The sequence below is a fragment of the Ptychodera flava genome, chromosome 22, assembly GCF_041260155.1.
Source record: "Ptychodera flava strain L36383 chromosome 22, AS_Pfla_20210202, whole genome shotgun sequence".
NCBI lineage: Eukaryota > Metazoa > Hemichordata > Enteropneusta > Ptychoderidae > Ptychodera > Ptychodera flava.
Window position 1 is genome coordinate 32474743 of NC_091949.1, and position 16929 is coordinate 32491671.

The 16929-nt window shown below is 34.5% G+C and overlaps 1 protein-coding gene across 3 annotated transcripts in view; it reads left to right on the plus strand.

Annotated features, from left to right (window-relative positions):
* LOC139123206 (protein qui-1-like) overlaps positions 1–16929 on the plus strand; it is a 134997-nt gene that overhangs the window by 26752 nt on the left and 91316 nt on the right. The gene's annotated exons all lie outside the window — the stretch shown is intronic.

Sequence of the window (16929 nt, forward strand, 5' to 3'; positions counted from 1 at the left end):
CATCATCAACACTTGTATAGTGATGAATGGTGCGTGCTGAATTTAGGACTGATTAAAAAAGGGGAATTGATGAAAAATTTTAAACATTTTAGGCAGAATTCACATCAACAGTTCTTCTACAATGTTAGAGACAATTTCACAGTTTTACCATGAGATATTCGTTGTGCTTTATACAATGTTACATGTACATATGCCTGTTTGTACTTGATAAAAAAAAAAAAATGCAGCGAAGAATTTTCTCTATTCAGTAATCTTCTACAGTATAGAAGCAAAAAGCCAAAATTTACTATCATGGTTTGCAGTGTGGGATATTATACTAACAAGACATCAGAAGCCAATGTGAAAGATTATTATCATCTATTAACTATCATCCTTTAATCTTAAAAAATGTAAAAATTGTTTCAGTCTCTTTCAATCGTAAACTACTAATTCACATATTTTGTATATAACCTGACTTCTACAGACAGCACTGGAGCAGAAAACATTTAAAATTTGTCTTTTAACAGGTTATTTTGTATTTAAAAAATAATTTTATGAATCAGACATTTTTCCGTGTTTGTAATATTGAATGAAATCATAGAATGTGGTTCATGTTATAATGTGATGCAATCTGTCAAATATGTAACATGTGGTAAAATGTTTGTAATGATTAATATCCGTAATGATGGACTTTCTAATGATTACGGTGATGAAATCACCAGCAGGGACAAACCCATCTAATATCTTTGAATAAAAAATCCTCTTAATTCATGACTGAGTGTGTGCAGGTTTACCGTGAGTGTAAATTTACCACCTTATGAAGCATAGAGATTATTTTCAAGCAGTTTTTCTGTGTGAAGGTACATTTTGCTTTGATGTTTAAAATTACCTAGCAACAGCGGCCATCTTTGCCTCGTTTTCTTTGGGCTTTGTGACATCTGTCAGGCTTTAATCATAATCTCAAAGAATTTACATTTTATACAAGCTTTGGAAGTATTTCTCCTCCCCCCCCCAAATTTATATGGCACGCTGGTACTTTAATTAACCCTTCCAACATGAGCGTGTAGTTTGAGTGTTCAGTTTTTTTAACAGTCAACAGACTTGATATTTACACAGAAAAGAAGTTGATCATGTTAAACAAGGATTTTATGACCTATAGATTAATACAGTGCTTTAGGCTTCTTGAAATCACTCTGTGCCCTGGTTACACCCTGTGAAAAACAGAAGTGTATAATTGAATCAAAATCTAATTAATTTACTATGCAGCACCAGATGCTGTATTCATCCCTGATAGTTAATGAATCATTATCATTAAATTTGCATATTTTAATAATAGCCATCAATATTTGCTAAGGTGTGTAATGTGTGAAGGATTTTATGTATATTCCTAATCCAAAGTGTTGCAAAGAGAAGAAAGCATTGGATATGTGCTATGTAATGGGTGGTTCTTATTGGACACTTTCGCATCAAGTGAAGTATGGTTTATAGATTAGACAGGTTTGGCTACACATTTTACATGAACGTGAACGCGTAACATCACGAATTTCTGCGATGATGTCATCGACTTGTGCGTAGTTCTCCACGTACACGGAGCCGGCGTCACGTATTTACGTGGAGACAGCTGTTTTCACGTAATTTGTAAACGTGTAAATTTATTCTTTAGGTATCAAAACATGATATAAATTGTGAATCATTCATGCACGTTGTTAGTTGGATATATGATATTGACATCCTCAAATATATTCATGTATTTTCGTTATTTTTAATTTGAAATTTCTTCGTCGATTCGCGGCATACCTGGTAACCATTGAGCAATCCCTGTGATGTGAAAACAGACTGTGGACCCAAGCCGAGCCGAATCATTTCTTGTGCATGCCAAACGAATGGGTGACGTAACGTGTAGCCAAACGGATTTTTGCACGTGAACGTATACGCCAACGCCAACGTTGATTCTAAGCGTTCACGTTCACATAAAACGTGTAGCCAAACCTGTCTATTGTTTAGAAAACAGCACTGAAATACAGGAGAAAGAAAAACAGTGATGATACACTGTACCTACAAAAGGCATGATACAAGTATTAACCCTTTGAGCAACAAAGTCCATTTTTGTCACGTCTATGAAATATGGCACAGCCAAATTTTTTCAGATTTTAACCAAAATTTTGACAAAAAACTGTAGCCAATGAAATGTAATATCCATTTGGTTCAAAATTATCAAAATGATTACAGAAAAATTAATAAAATTCGTAAAATGTTACACTAAAATTTTGAAGGGAAAAATGACTGCTCTCAAAGGGTTAATACTAAAATGAAAAGTCAGTGTCGTTTAACCTTCCCACCATCACAGATTGGATTATGCCAATTGTGTGCAAGAAGTATGATTGATCTATGGCCTGAGAGAACGAGGTTGAACAACAATAATGTATGAGATCACGATGAAATTTGGCCTGTAGTAACAGCTGGATAACTTCATGTATGCCTACGCTTTCTCTTGGAGATTGATCAATTTGACAGGTCTGTGTCATTGCTTGGATTTGAACAGCTTCCCTAGATTGCATAGGCTTCAAATTTGACAACACTTTGAGGAAATTGTTTGTAGTGTATGTATCATTTTACATGGACAAAGTTTCATATATCTGTATAATGATGTACACGTGTGTTGTAGGATATAAAGTCCATGTGAGCGTGTTCTTACCTGTTAGTCTATTTAAATATGTAAATACCACTGCATTTATCACCTAATTTCTGATTTGTAGGTGTGTCATGAATTGATGATGTGAATTTCTTGTAATGAGTATACTTGTTGTCAAAGTCGTGCAATTCTATGAACAATGGCTGAAATTCACTCGTTCCTTATATGTAGTGCATACGTTACTATACCAGTTTTTCAAACACAGCCTTGCAAGTGTAATTCCAGAAGCACTGTCACATGTGTTGAGCAATGATAGTAATCCTATTCTGGCAGCAAGATGCCCCCAAATAACCATAAAATCTGAACAGCTGTGTGATAAGATCATAAATATGCTGAACATTACAAACAACCCATCGTTTTCCAATGCACACTGCAGAAAATATTGTATGAGACAACATCAGATTGCACTGTGAAATAATTATTAATTGGAAGTCTACACCCATTATTATGTGATTTTACCAATTTTCAGTGGTTTTTTCCACCTGAACTGTAAACTGCCCATTTTACTTTTCCGTCTCTGAATAAGTGTTACCATAGCAACCAGAAACATCTAGTATGAATTGTATTTACACATTGTTCCATCTGCCAACTGTTACTGTCACCATTTTGTATCAGATTACAACAAGAAACATTTTTGATAAATTCGTTAGCCTGGATTTTTCTCTTCAAAAGTACTTTATACATTCCAGTTGCAAATTTTACAAGAATTTTTTCCTGTTACATATCTGTGTTGTTGTGAATGGTATAGTGTATGGAAATGCACCAACAACTATTGACAATTAAGTAAATGTACAGTTACACGTAACCCACTCACTGTTTGCTGGTGCCATTGACAAATATGATGGATTGCTCTCTTTGATATGGTCAAGGATAGTTATGATTTATACCTGTCATACATACATGTACACATGAAACACAAACAAAGCTACATGTACCGTATAGCCACGTCAAATGAACACAAATCTTTAAAGGGCCAATAACTGTACCTTTGGAGATTATTTAACTATTTTTTGTTTTTAATGTAAACTATGGTCACTTGTTCTGCTCCCTAAAGTATGTTAAGATAAACAGTAATTAATCATCTCAGCCTGTACATGTGTAAACTGCATTGATATTGTTGACAAGTGAATTCTGGTCAAGACTAGAATTCAAATGTAAACAATAACAGTGCATTAGATACTTTGTAGACAAGCTAAATTATGGATGTTTCCACATGCTTTGGGAAGTAGTACATTAACTTGCAATTGACATACATTACAAAAAATATGTGAAAATATCTTCAAAAATTGCAGCTACGTGAACTGGCCCTTTAATTTATCAAAGAAATATGTAATTGATTTATTCCTTTGTTGAGATGCTCTCTTTTATGTAAACATATATAACAAATACAAGCTGCAAACAACATAATATGGAAGTTTTATTATTTTCAACAATGAAAACAATGCATTATTTTAATCCTGTAATTTCCGTGCTTTGGCACAAATCCATACTGTTATCAGTGACAATTGTGGACCTGTTTACCTGGAATTGAGAGGGTAAACAATTTAAGCCAGTGAGATTGTGTTAGATTCATGAACGTGAACATAGATGGAAATGCCGAGCCAATACGGTAGAACCTTGAATGTGATCGTTCAAACCGAAATTCATATAACTCTCACACTTACAGCTAAACAGTTCCATGCCAGATGAAACTATTGTCACCTTAACAGTTCCTAATTTAAGAATGAAGGTAGTCTTTCAGTGGAATTGACTCATCAACAATGTGGCTGTCTTTCTTGTTAATTCTACAGAAGCCATCCATGCTTTACCTTGACCTGAATTGCAGTCAGTTAATTGGCAACATGGAGCTGAAAAAAAACTATAGATCCATGTTAACAAGTCGTAAGAATTCCGTAGAATATACCAGTCATTTGTAAGGATGCATAGATGATTGGATACAAACGTACAGTTGGATGTATTCACTTCCCCTTCTATAAAGTATTTCTTTAGCTTCCCTTACTTTTTATCCAGTTTCTCATTTTCACGAATCATATCTGTTCAAACAAAGATTTCAGAGAATATACCTTCTCTTCACATCTAGACTTTGATTGGTTCTGATGTACCAGTAGTATTGTGTACTGTGTATGGTGTAATATGATGTTATTCATCTTGTGTTTTTTGTTTCTGATATTGAAAATGTTAGAATGTGATGAGTTTACCAAGTTGTCAGGCTACGCTGTTTTCATATCAAGTCATTCTATGTTGTTAATATATATTGTCTTTATTCAGTTGTACAGGTCACCAGCCCCTTTTACAAAACATGAAAAATACATTCAAGTGAATACATGTGTGATGCTAATACATAGTTGCACCATCTCATTAAGTAGATATCTTCTGCAGTGAGGTCTCCCTTAAAGGTATACTGTCACCTGTTTCAATTTTGCCACAGTTACCTTGGAAAGAGAAAATCTAACCAATCACAGATTTTAAGCGGGTGGCCGGTCTTTAAAAACAGTGCCCTCACATGGGTATTTTGAATACCAAGGAACGCCCCTTTGACCATATATGGGCATATTTAGATTACAGATGACTGTATACCGTTAATCTAAAACTGTAAAATAAATATTTTGACAGATTTATAAAGGGTGTGAGGATTTTGCAAATTGAATAATCTTGTAAATTTCAATAGTGTAGGGGTTATGTAGTAACATTCAGATATAATTTTTTTGCGTACATTACAATACAAGGGGTATATTAGATAAAAATGGAATTCAATTTCAACTTGATTCAATACACACAGCATATACCCTATTTGCCCTTGGTAACTTTTGGATTCGTCTGTGTTCATTAATGCAAAGGTTGCTGCGTCTGTTCCAGTCCATTAACATCTGATGAAGTTTTTGTTTCACTAAAAGGCAGAATTTGCCTCAGGGTCAAACACTGGAAGCTTCTTAGCCATGAAGTTTTTCTCCAGTTTATAGCTCCTATTGGCTTATTTTAAATGTATAAGACACAATAAAGTCACAGGTTTGTTGGTGGAAATCAGAATTTTAATTTTCACAGATGATCACCGCTGACAATGCGGGTCATTTTGAATTCAAAATATCGATGAATTTTAGATAATTTGCTGTGATATGAAATATGAACGGCAACATATAGATTTTATTTTCAATTTCTAAAAAGAGAAAAAAAGAGAAATTACATAACTTTTTAAATTTACATTAATTTTGTTGATGCCATTTGTCAAATATTTATATGGTTTTATATGAATTCAGTGTCAGACTGCCCTTTGGCAAGGAGAGAGCTGTTTGTGTTTTTTGTGTTGATTTATCTCACAAGGCATGTTTTCCTGTGGTCATGGATTTCATGTAATGTAACGTAGACCCTCCGAAGGTCTGTGGTTTAAACCCTGTTGCTGCCACGGTTTGGCTGAATCCCATTGTTGTAAATGTTGAGTGTGGACCTGTTGACAGGGAATAGGGGCTTACAGGTTGAAGTGCGATGTTGAAGTTTGCAGCTTGAAAAAATATAGCAGTGTCTGCATCTACTTTATAAATTAAGACCAATGTCTTCATCTCGCAAACACTGAATGTATTATGGTTGGTTTTTATGTGTGACAACACTCTAAGAAATAGACCGATATGAAAAAAGCTAGTTTACATAACCTTGTTATGAATTTTCCATGAGCAAGTTGAATATAAAAGTGGTTTAGTCTGTGAAGTGTTGAAGACTTCTATAATAAAAGTTAATGTTATGTATTTTCCATGAGCAATTTGAATATAAAACAGGTCTACACTGTGAAACTAACTTTAAGTGTTGACGCTGTTTTGAATAATTTATTTGCAATGTCACGGAATAGCCTTTGCTGAAATATGCAGTGTCAACAGTGAACCATTCTCAAAATTATTATGTGTGGTCAGTGTCTCATAGAGTCTCTGAAACATAACAATATCCTAGTGCTGCTGAAGAAGTGCTCAATCATTGTCACTTGCACGGTTGAATCAAGGTGATGCATCATGGGTAAAGAGTGCCCTTGCATGACAGAGCTTCCCAATTGTCAGTGTGAATCTAAATACAGTGTTTCATACATGACGTCAACTGCCACCATCAGAAATTGGACAGATATTGTCTGTTTTTTCAAAGTGTTTGCTTCCTTTATACAGCTTCAGTTTTCAGTTGCTAGCCTGCACATTAAAGTTGTTTTAATGTCATTGTAATAATTCTCATTTTCACACGTTATGTAATCTCCATGTCTTGTTGGAGACACTTGACAAATATTCAATATTGGAAATTGATAACAGAAATGTGGTGTTATTTTTTTTCAGATCTTTTCATAGTGATAGTAGGAAATAAGGTTCATGTGATGCATATTTTTCTTTTAATGTCGTGACCTATGACCTCTGAATACATAATTCATATTATTGTCATTGGTTCATGTGACTCCTTGAAGATGTGTTGAAATTCCGTACTAGCCCTTCTGACAGAAATGATTTGATTTGCTTCAAAGTTTGAGAGGATTAATTCAATCGGACCTTGCCTTTTAATGGTATGATCAACATACAGTATATGAAATAACTTGGCATGGCTTTGCTTAAGGTAGTATGCACCTCAAAAGTGAAAGACTTAAACTTTTACTCAAAACTTTTCTCCATGAAACTTTCAACCATTCTTACACCAAATCAAGAATAAAAAAATCATGAATCACAGAATAAAGTTTGGTACCAGAGTAACCAGTTACCTAATATTTACAGATATTTGAAATTCAAAATGGCTGCTACCCCAGTGTTAATTTTATGGAGTAACATAAGATTTTCGATTTTCCAAAATCTAAGATGGTGAAACTTTTTCTTATTCTAAGATCTTTAAAATGAGCCCCACAAGTGGTAGATAAGAAAAGAATTGTAAAAATTTGAGAATCTGAATATTTGTCCCCAGGGTGCATTCTATCTTAACCCTTTCACCCCCAGTTCCCTGTGTACAGGTCCAACTTTACTATAGAAAGCAATGGATTTGGGACAAACCATGGTGGTGAAAGGGTTAAGTCTGCTGCACACAAGAGAAATTAGCTGTGCAAAATTTATTTCAACGCTGTTTGCTCTGCCAATTTACTCTCATGTGTGGGTGATTTTCCATGAGTTTTTTCCTTTCAAGCCATTGAAGAAAATATCCAATATGTTTTGATATATTTTGCCTTGCAAGACAAATCCTGCTGTGTGTGTGTGCCAAAGAAAGTATATTACTCCTGTCTTTTATATTACGTACTATTAGAAGTGAGCGTGTGGAGATCACATGACAGTCCAAAATGACTGCCCGTAGCTGGGATGTCCAGTGGCCTTCACTGTATATTGAACCACAAGCGACTATGTTTTCAATGCTACACTAGGCTACAGGTTGTCATTTTGCACTGTTATTCATATTCAACTGCAGTCAGGTGTTAATTCTGTAACCATGACTGCAGCCAGATATTAATTCTGTACCCTGACTGCAGTCAGATTAATATTAATTCTGTATAACAGTAACTGCAGTCAGATACAAATGCTGTAACCATAACTACAGTCAGATATTAATTTTGTAACCCTGACTGCAGTCAGATATAAATTCTGTAACTGAGACTGCGAATACATAATATATTTTTAGCCACCGCATATATAATAGGATAATACTGTAAAAATTGAACAGGATTCCAATTCCTGCTAGTTGAAATTGTGAAAAGTAATATTATAGCAGTTACAATGTTTTCATAGTTCAAAGTATCTTCATTGAAATTGGCATCTGAAGAAACTCGACATGTCATTTCAAAAGTATGTGTTTACTTTTTGATAAATAAATAATATTATGGTTATGGTAGTTACAATATTCTAATGATTAAGAGCCACTTTTTTAAAATTAGAGTCTAAAGGAAAATCACTTTTCATTTTTAAGATATGTGCTAATTGATTGATGAAGTGGACAAGAACTGTCCAGTTTACTATTTAAATAAGTCAGTTTTTAACAGAGAGAATTCCTAATGTGAAAGTAAGGTGGCTGGTCTACCAGTAAAACTACCATAATGTTCATTACAATACCATTCAGTTTAATTTGCCAGTTTATCGGCAAGTATATCCTAAACCCATCATTTTAAAATATTTAGCATTGTAGCTACCACTGTTCAGTGGCTTGCTGAAAATAAACTAGTCATAAATAATGAATTATGGAGTTTTTGATTATTAAATGTGTTTTGTGCCAAGGAGCTTATATGGCTCCGTTTGATACTTCTTTGTCTGCGGTTTTCCCTTGAATAATCCACATACCTTGGACACCTAAGATAATAGGAATGGTGCATTAGACAATGAGGGGTGGAAGGTTTGAACAGCAGGGGCAGGCAGTTTTGAGGATTGCTTTGCAGTGCAGGTTAAGGTAGTATACACCTTGATATTGAGAAACTTCAAATTTTGCTCAAACGTTCCTCAATAAACTTTTGAAAATGCTTTATCAAAATCAAGATTAAAAATCAGGGATCCCAGTGCAAAATTTGGTACAAGAGAAACAAATTCTCAAAAATTTACCAGTGTTTAAAATTCAAAATGGCTTCCATCCCTGTGTTAACTCTATGGAGAAAACTTTTATTGTCAATTGTCTCAAAAATAAGACTGAAGTTTATTTACTCAAAAAGCTACAAAATGAGCCCCCCAAAATGGTAGATCACAAAAGAACTATACAAATTTAAGAGTTCAAATATCTATCCCCTTGATTTATTGTCAAGATTCAGCAGATGATTAGCTTCGTTTCCCAGTTTCTAATGAGTAATTCATAATCACTATGGCTACGGTATTCAAAGTTTCAAAGGCTGACTGTATAAAATATGTTTTCCCAACAGTCAGAAATTCAAATTTGAGAGCAGTTTATCTAACTAAATTGAGAACATCATTTAGATCTTGAAAATTATATAAAAACAGTATGATATATGCCAGTTGTTCTGTATAAAAATATGTGCAGCAAGTTCTGAAGATTTATCTCGATGACATTATGCCCCCTGCTGCATAAGGAAAAATATTCATATTGCAGTTGTTAGTTATTGCATGCAATGCCCCATTCACTGGTCCAAGAAATATACTGAAAAAAAATCCATTAATTTGAAGGCAAAATAGATTTTACATGGTAACAGACATCATGTGATTTATTACATAATTTGGTGAAATTTTGTTTCGTGCTGTATCTCAAAAATAATCGAGAGCTATCAGATAAGCGGCAGCTAGTATTTGTGTCATTTTTTTGGAAACTTCTTGCTAGATTTGTTGCCATAATAGGAGCAAAATTGGTTGACTTTTAATGTTTTGAATATTTTAGCATCCCTGAAGGAGCAGATATTGCACAGAATTCTGTCTTGATAGTAATGATCTGCTGTTGCTGGAGAGAGGGGGCCATTTGGAATTTTTCCAGCGACAGCAATTCTGTTTGCGGTGAACCTTCTGGTACTGCATGGTGAATATTGCACTAGGATGTCAATGTATAGGCCTGCCTTTTCCAGGAACAAACAACGTCTTTCACGGTGTGCCTAAAAATCTGCAAACATTTTGTTCATCTGCAATCCATGTTATTTGATACAGAGATTTCCCCAGTAATATATGTTTATGATGACATTTGAAAGTGCCCAGGGTTTGCCTGAAATTAATATGCTCAAAAGTATTTTGACCGACTGCTTTCTTATTGCCCATAATCACATAAAGAAATTTCAAGGCGATGTTCTGTAAATTTTAATGATTCTTTTTAGATATTTATATCCTGTCTTTGATCTAGTTTTCCACACTAAGGCAAGCAGCAAAATCCAATCTGCAAAAAGAATGTGTGCTGCCTGTCTCCTAGCATTGCCTATGTGGGCAAACAGTTTAATCTTGACTACTGATGGTCAACTGTGATATCTGGCTTTGTACTTATTCCAACAGGAGGTTGATAAATAATATTTTGCGCCAAGGAATGAAATAAAAAGTGCAGACTCAGGGCCATGAATTATGACCTACCGTTTGAAAGAAATGTCAAAAGGTACACAGAACTAGTTGAAACTAGGCCTTTAATTACAGTGCATAACAAATATTGGCACACAGCATCAAGATTTATCACCTACTCTTCATACATTCCATAAAGCCAAGAAAGAGACTGTGTTCTTAGCAATGACCTTTGTAAAATGTTCACTACACTAAGATGCCACATATGAATTAGTCATAATTTATATCATACTATATATCTACCAGAGAGAACAATAGCTGTACAGTATGCCAGTTCCATAACATCGACCGTTTCCAGGCACCGTAAGCACAGTTTCTCTCATGGCTATAACACATGCACTGTATACTGGGAGGGACCCATTGGATGATTGCTAGGCATTGTCTTGCCCTCTGCACGTGTAGGTGAAAATGTGTCCAAGCTTACATCACAGTGGATACTGGCGGTGCAAATTAGCCGGGATACTGGTGGTGCACTATGGCCAATTCCATGGCTTTGTCATGAGTGTGAGATGTATAATAATAAGGTTATTAAGACAAAATTACTGCAAAGTACGTACTGGTATGCAGTCAGACATTAGCATACATTACCCTCCACTTTCTGACTTTACATCAGGCGATAAGCTGCACTAATATTCTGAAGAATGCATTGAGGTCCTTTGGTAATGACTCTATGTTCAAAATATTCTCATTGCTTTAATGCTAATACTTTACACTTGGGAGAAATTGTATTTTTCATTTGGGATTTTTCAGTATCTACTAGCAGTATAATATATTTGCATGGACATGTATACCACTTGGCACAGACTAATTATCATTTAATAATCTTTCCCATGTTATAACAGAATCAGCCTCGGGAACAGACATTCTGGCTCAAATTTTACGATTCCTGGCTTGTATGCTACTTGTGGTGTCATATTGATTCTTATGAAGTAAATAAAGTTTTCACCATTTTATTTTAGTTGAAATCTAAATTTTTAATATTTTCCCATAGAGCTGGCAGAGGGGATTGCACCCATTTTGAATTGTAAATACTAGGCAGATTGCTCTATTAACAGTCCTTTAGGCCTGACTGTGTCCAGCTGCAAAAATTAGACATCAGAATTATAGTTTGCTGGTTCTCGGTGTTTGCCCAGCTGAACACCTTTATCATTGCAGATTTCTTTTGAAGTAGAACATTGGATCGGTCCTGGCAACTGTGCCTATTGGATAAACCAAGCTCTAGAAAAAATAGATCCAATATATTTGCACAGCATGCTGCTATCCAATCATGAGGACCTGCGGCTGTCATGCATTTTCTTCAAGTTTTCTACTGTTCAAAACTTGAAATCATAGACAGTGGAAAATCTGCTTGTCTTACACTGACTAGCAGGTGTACAACAGATGCAGTTTTGAAACACTCTGGATAAGATTTATATGGTTACTATGACAGTATGGAGGTGTACCATGATGACCGTGTACCTAATATAAACATAAAAAAATTTTTATGCTGTGCTATACAGATTTTTTACGTGTTATAAACACTGATCTGAAATGTTCATTTGAAAAAGAAGGAGGTCAAAACACCAGTAACAAATGAACTTAGTATGTGGTGTCAAATATTTAATGTGCAAAAATTTCTGAATAAAAACTAGTGTCAGTGTCAACTAAGCCCAAAATACAACTAAATTAATGGCAATCATACCAATCCATAATCCAATTACAGAATTCGTAAGACAATATTGTAATTATAGACACTAAACAGCACAGAACAGACAGTAAATAGACGGTACACAAACAAAGTCATATTCATGAAAGAAAGATATATGGACCTCTGGCCAGAAGACCAAGAAGTGATGTCAGGTGTTTCGAAAATAGTAAGCGCATCCTGCCCCACATGTGGCACCCGCCATATATCAATCTATAAGTCAGATAGGTAGTGGTCACTAACTAAAGCCCAATGTCACCGATTCAGTTAAAAAGACTGACCATTAAGATACTGAGTTGCAAGGACATAGTTTATATTATTATCAGTAGATTGTGATCAAAATTTGAACGTAGTGTTATACTGCATTGCATTAGCATTATTTTCTTTTAATGGGATTAAAAAAATAGAGAATATTAAAATGAACAAAACACAATTATATCCATTATTTTGGATTGTACTGTAAATTTTCTTGTAAGAACAGGCTTTGATTTTGTGCATGTATGGTACATTTTCTGCTTTTGTTTACCAACTTTATCAACCTTTGGCCATACAATGTGATGGATAAAGTTATGGTTATAAATAATCTCTCCTATCGAAATTCACTTGGTGATAGCATTTATTTCAAAACTGTGTACTAGTAATATAATGTGTGGTTGGATTCCTGATCAACAGTTCCATCTATTCTATCCAGTGCCTTTGGCACCACCTGCCTGTGTTTAAATCAATAATAAGTACATGTATGTGACAGGCTAAGGTTGTCAAACTTGAGTTATTTGATACGTAATAATTATTGATATGTGTTTGTTCAACAAGGAAGTGGTTTATCAGCAGTACATTTTAGGATTATAGATGTCAAAATGATCAAACCGCAGAACATATGCCAGAAAGATTAAATTGAAGCCTTTCCGAGCAATAGTGTGTGACACTGTAAACAAAGTTCAAACAGATGGCATATTTTACAGAATCCTGCCCAGAAGGTTTTCATTGTCTTTCCTGTATGCATGTATGCAGAACTGTGTTAAGACGCAGGAAAGCATCATTTAAGGGTTAGAAGTGTGATAACTTCAATACTTACAAAGCTTTTAATCACTATGGTAACCAATATTAAGGCAGATGAATGTTGTATAAATCCAAAAAGATATTAGAATCTAGGCAGCAACATCACTACATACTATATAAACAAGGTGGATCTCACTTCTCTTCAGGTCAAGGCATGCATTTGAAATAAATTTGTATGAAGCTATAAGAACAAATGATTTCAAAATCTTCAATCCAGCAAAATTCATCAAAATTTATCACAATATCAAACTAGTCCTCACTTCGTTGTTGCCAAACAGAAAATTCATTTACCTCTGAGTTTCACCTTCAATATCAGCAAGTTTATACGTGATATGATTGATAACTGAAATATCAAATTTGACATTACGATTGAAATGATCATGCATGACTCAATATTAGAAAATTCTTGAATGTGATAGCTTAGAGTTTTACATCTAGCTTGCTGCATGTATTGGTACTTTTTGCCATTCAAAAATCTCAGTCTTTCCTATTTTTCCAAATATTTATTAGATTCACATTTCATCAAGGTTCACTTCTAAAACACATCAATCAAGCAAAAATTTCAAAAGGTAAAATGACAACCTCATTAACTTTCAGTTTTCAATGAAAATTGTATAGAATTTGTGTACAAATTGTTACAGTACGTAAATTGGGTCTGTCGTACCCTTTCCAGGAATGTAAATGGTATCAACCTTGCTGTTTACTAGTGTGGCGTTTATTACCCTGCTGTGTACCAGTGTGGCATTTATTACTCTGCTGTTACCTCATGCATATTCATCAGTATAATCAGCCTTTTCATGTACTTTCATGCATTTAATATAGTTTCCTTGAACTCTGAAATGTTAGGTTTCCTTTTTGGGGTCATTGTTTCTAAAACATACTCCAATATTCTGTTCTACCCTGCTGACAGATGACCTTAATACGTTAAGATTTTGCACTTTATTCACTATTTTACCTTTGGCATTTACGTTTTCATTTTGGTTTAAATTACTGTCATGGTGACTAACAACCCAGTACCATATTGATCACTTAATATCAATTTCATGTTTCAAAAAGTGTTACACCATACGTGCAATTTCAGCCTTTCAATCAACGTGAATCTCAAACCAAAGCACAACTTTTGGAACCTGAATTTGATCAGCATTATTTTAAATACTGATTGGATATAATCAACTTTAAATTGATATTGTCTAGTCTGTACTCTTCCTCAAATGTAGCCTTGATTGATACAGCATACAAGTACAAAATGACTTCACGTCAATTTTTGCAGTTTGATGATTAAAAAAAATGTGTTTAAAGGAAGCATTCCAAACCTTGGCATCAGGTACTTCAGATTTGTTGAAATTAGGGCTCATTGTCAGTTTTTGTGATATTTATTTTTTCAAACAGTTTCTAGGCAAAGAGGAAGCCATGGCCTATAATTTCAATTTAATGCTGAATCAGTACGGAGCTGAAACTACTCTGTTTTGCCGTCATTGTTATGATGTTTCTAGCGACGTAATTGCAACGCAGCTTGGTATAAACCTAAGTGCTTTGAAGGAGTAAATACGTTTGTAAGCCGCTGTAGCGGAAATGAAGCGCTTTTAGGCATCAAAGCTGATTCTGTAAAGGTTCACCAGCCTGCTAGGTTGATTTGATGGGAATACGGCACAGGGTATTGTATCTTACATCTCAACTGTACACAGTTTTATCCAATTTACTTTTCGTTACAACTAACATCTGCTGCCTCTACTTTCCTCAACATAATACGCCAATTGCTCATGCTTGGCCTCGGTAGAGGAATCTGTTTAATGTAGTGAAGGTGTTTATCTACTAATCCTAGGGCTTTCTAAAGATAGCTTCATCTTCTGAGTGGATCACAGAACAAGTCTGTTGTCTGTGCAAAGCATTAGTGTATTTTGACATCACAGAAACATTCTCTAGTTGAGCTCCAGTTAAAACTCACTTAGCTGTAACTTTTGAAGTATTTTTCATTGTTCTTTCTATAAAGAGTAGTTCTTGTAACTTTTCCTCAAATCGTGTTGAAATGCTGAGTGTTTAGTCAGTCAACACAGTCTTCATGATTTTCAGTGCTATTGTGGAAAGCTGAATTTTAAACCAGTCTAAAATCTATTTTTCAACAATTAGAGATCCGGTTACAAACACCAATTGAAAATATCTCAGTGAGTAAATAAATAAATAAATAAATAAATAAATGAATAAAAAAAGGCTGTTACAAAACACGGCTCTTACAAGGAATTTATTCTTCTTTTGAAAGAGGAATGAATGTGAATAGGAGCTAGAAAATAGCTAATGCAAAGCGAATGAGTGTCCAGCTCTTTGATGGGTGGCAACTGAGAATTAAGTTAAAAAAGAAATTTAAATCATACGAGGACGGAGGATAAGATGAGAGAAAAAGAATTACTGTTGATTTGAAATCCAAGAATTAAGAGCGTGCTTAAACTAATGTCTATTTTTTGTTTTTGATCGTAGCAAGAAGAGAAGTGTTTGTCTTTCACAGGAAAAAAGAGATACTCTGTACATTGTCAAAATTTGTCAACATTGATATGTACAACTAGTATTAATTATTTCAAACTTGTTTAGGGAGAATAGAATTTTGCAAATTAAAAAAAACTATGAAAAATAATTGCAAGTTAAAACACATTTATTGCTGTGCAGGAAGTCTACTTTCACAATTTTTGACATTGGTGTGCAAGTTTATGCCAAATATTATTCGTATTATGTCATGTAGTTCAGCAATAGAAGCTGTTTGTGTATTCAACAATATTTGTGAAAATTAATTTTTACAAGGACAAATATCTGCACGTGTCTTTAGTAAGCAATTAAAAATCCCATTATGCAAGGATATGGCGTTCAGATATTTGCTGGGTGAGAAACCAATGTTTATTGATGTGAACATGGCGTATTGCTACACAAAGGGCAGACAATATAAATACTGTATAAAGAAAGGTGAAAAATGCTGGTACCTGGATAAAATATTCAACCCTTCTTTCATGTTGGAGGATGGATCACGCGTCATCATGACAGAATTACTGATGGATAGAAAGGAGAGTAACTTTGCTCTTTAAATGTGTGAGCTCTATCTTGCCATGATCTATGGCGTGACATTTAAATATTGAAGGACAAATTGTCCTTCATTGTGCTGAATTTAAAAAGCCGTTGGATTGAAATTCATTTATTTTGTATAGGATTGACTGAGGTAGACACTGGGTAGGTGTGTATTTAATGATTATAAAGGATTCTTTGTTTTGTAAATAATGCATTAATGCTGCTGCAATAATCAAGGTCATTATATCATCAACATACTATATTTGAAATTAAAGAGGCACTCCCACTTGGTAACATTTTTAAAACATATTTTTTTAATGCCAACGGTCGATATTTGACGTGGCGACTCCGCGCGGATCGCGAGATATCTATAAAAACATGTCATTTCCCGAGCGTATTTTTCACATCCCGAAGTTTTACGATCGTTTCTGGTTATGACCCGAAATCCCCCGAAAGTGTGTTGTTGTGCTGATTGACGATATTCTAAGGAGTCCAAAAACGTTCGA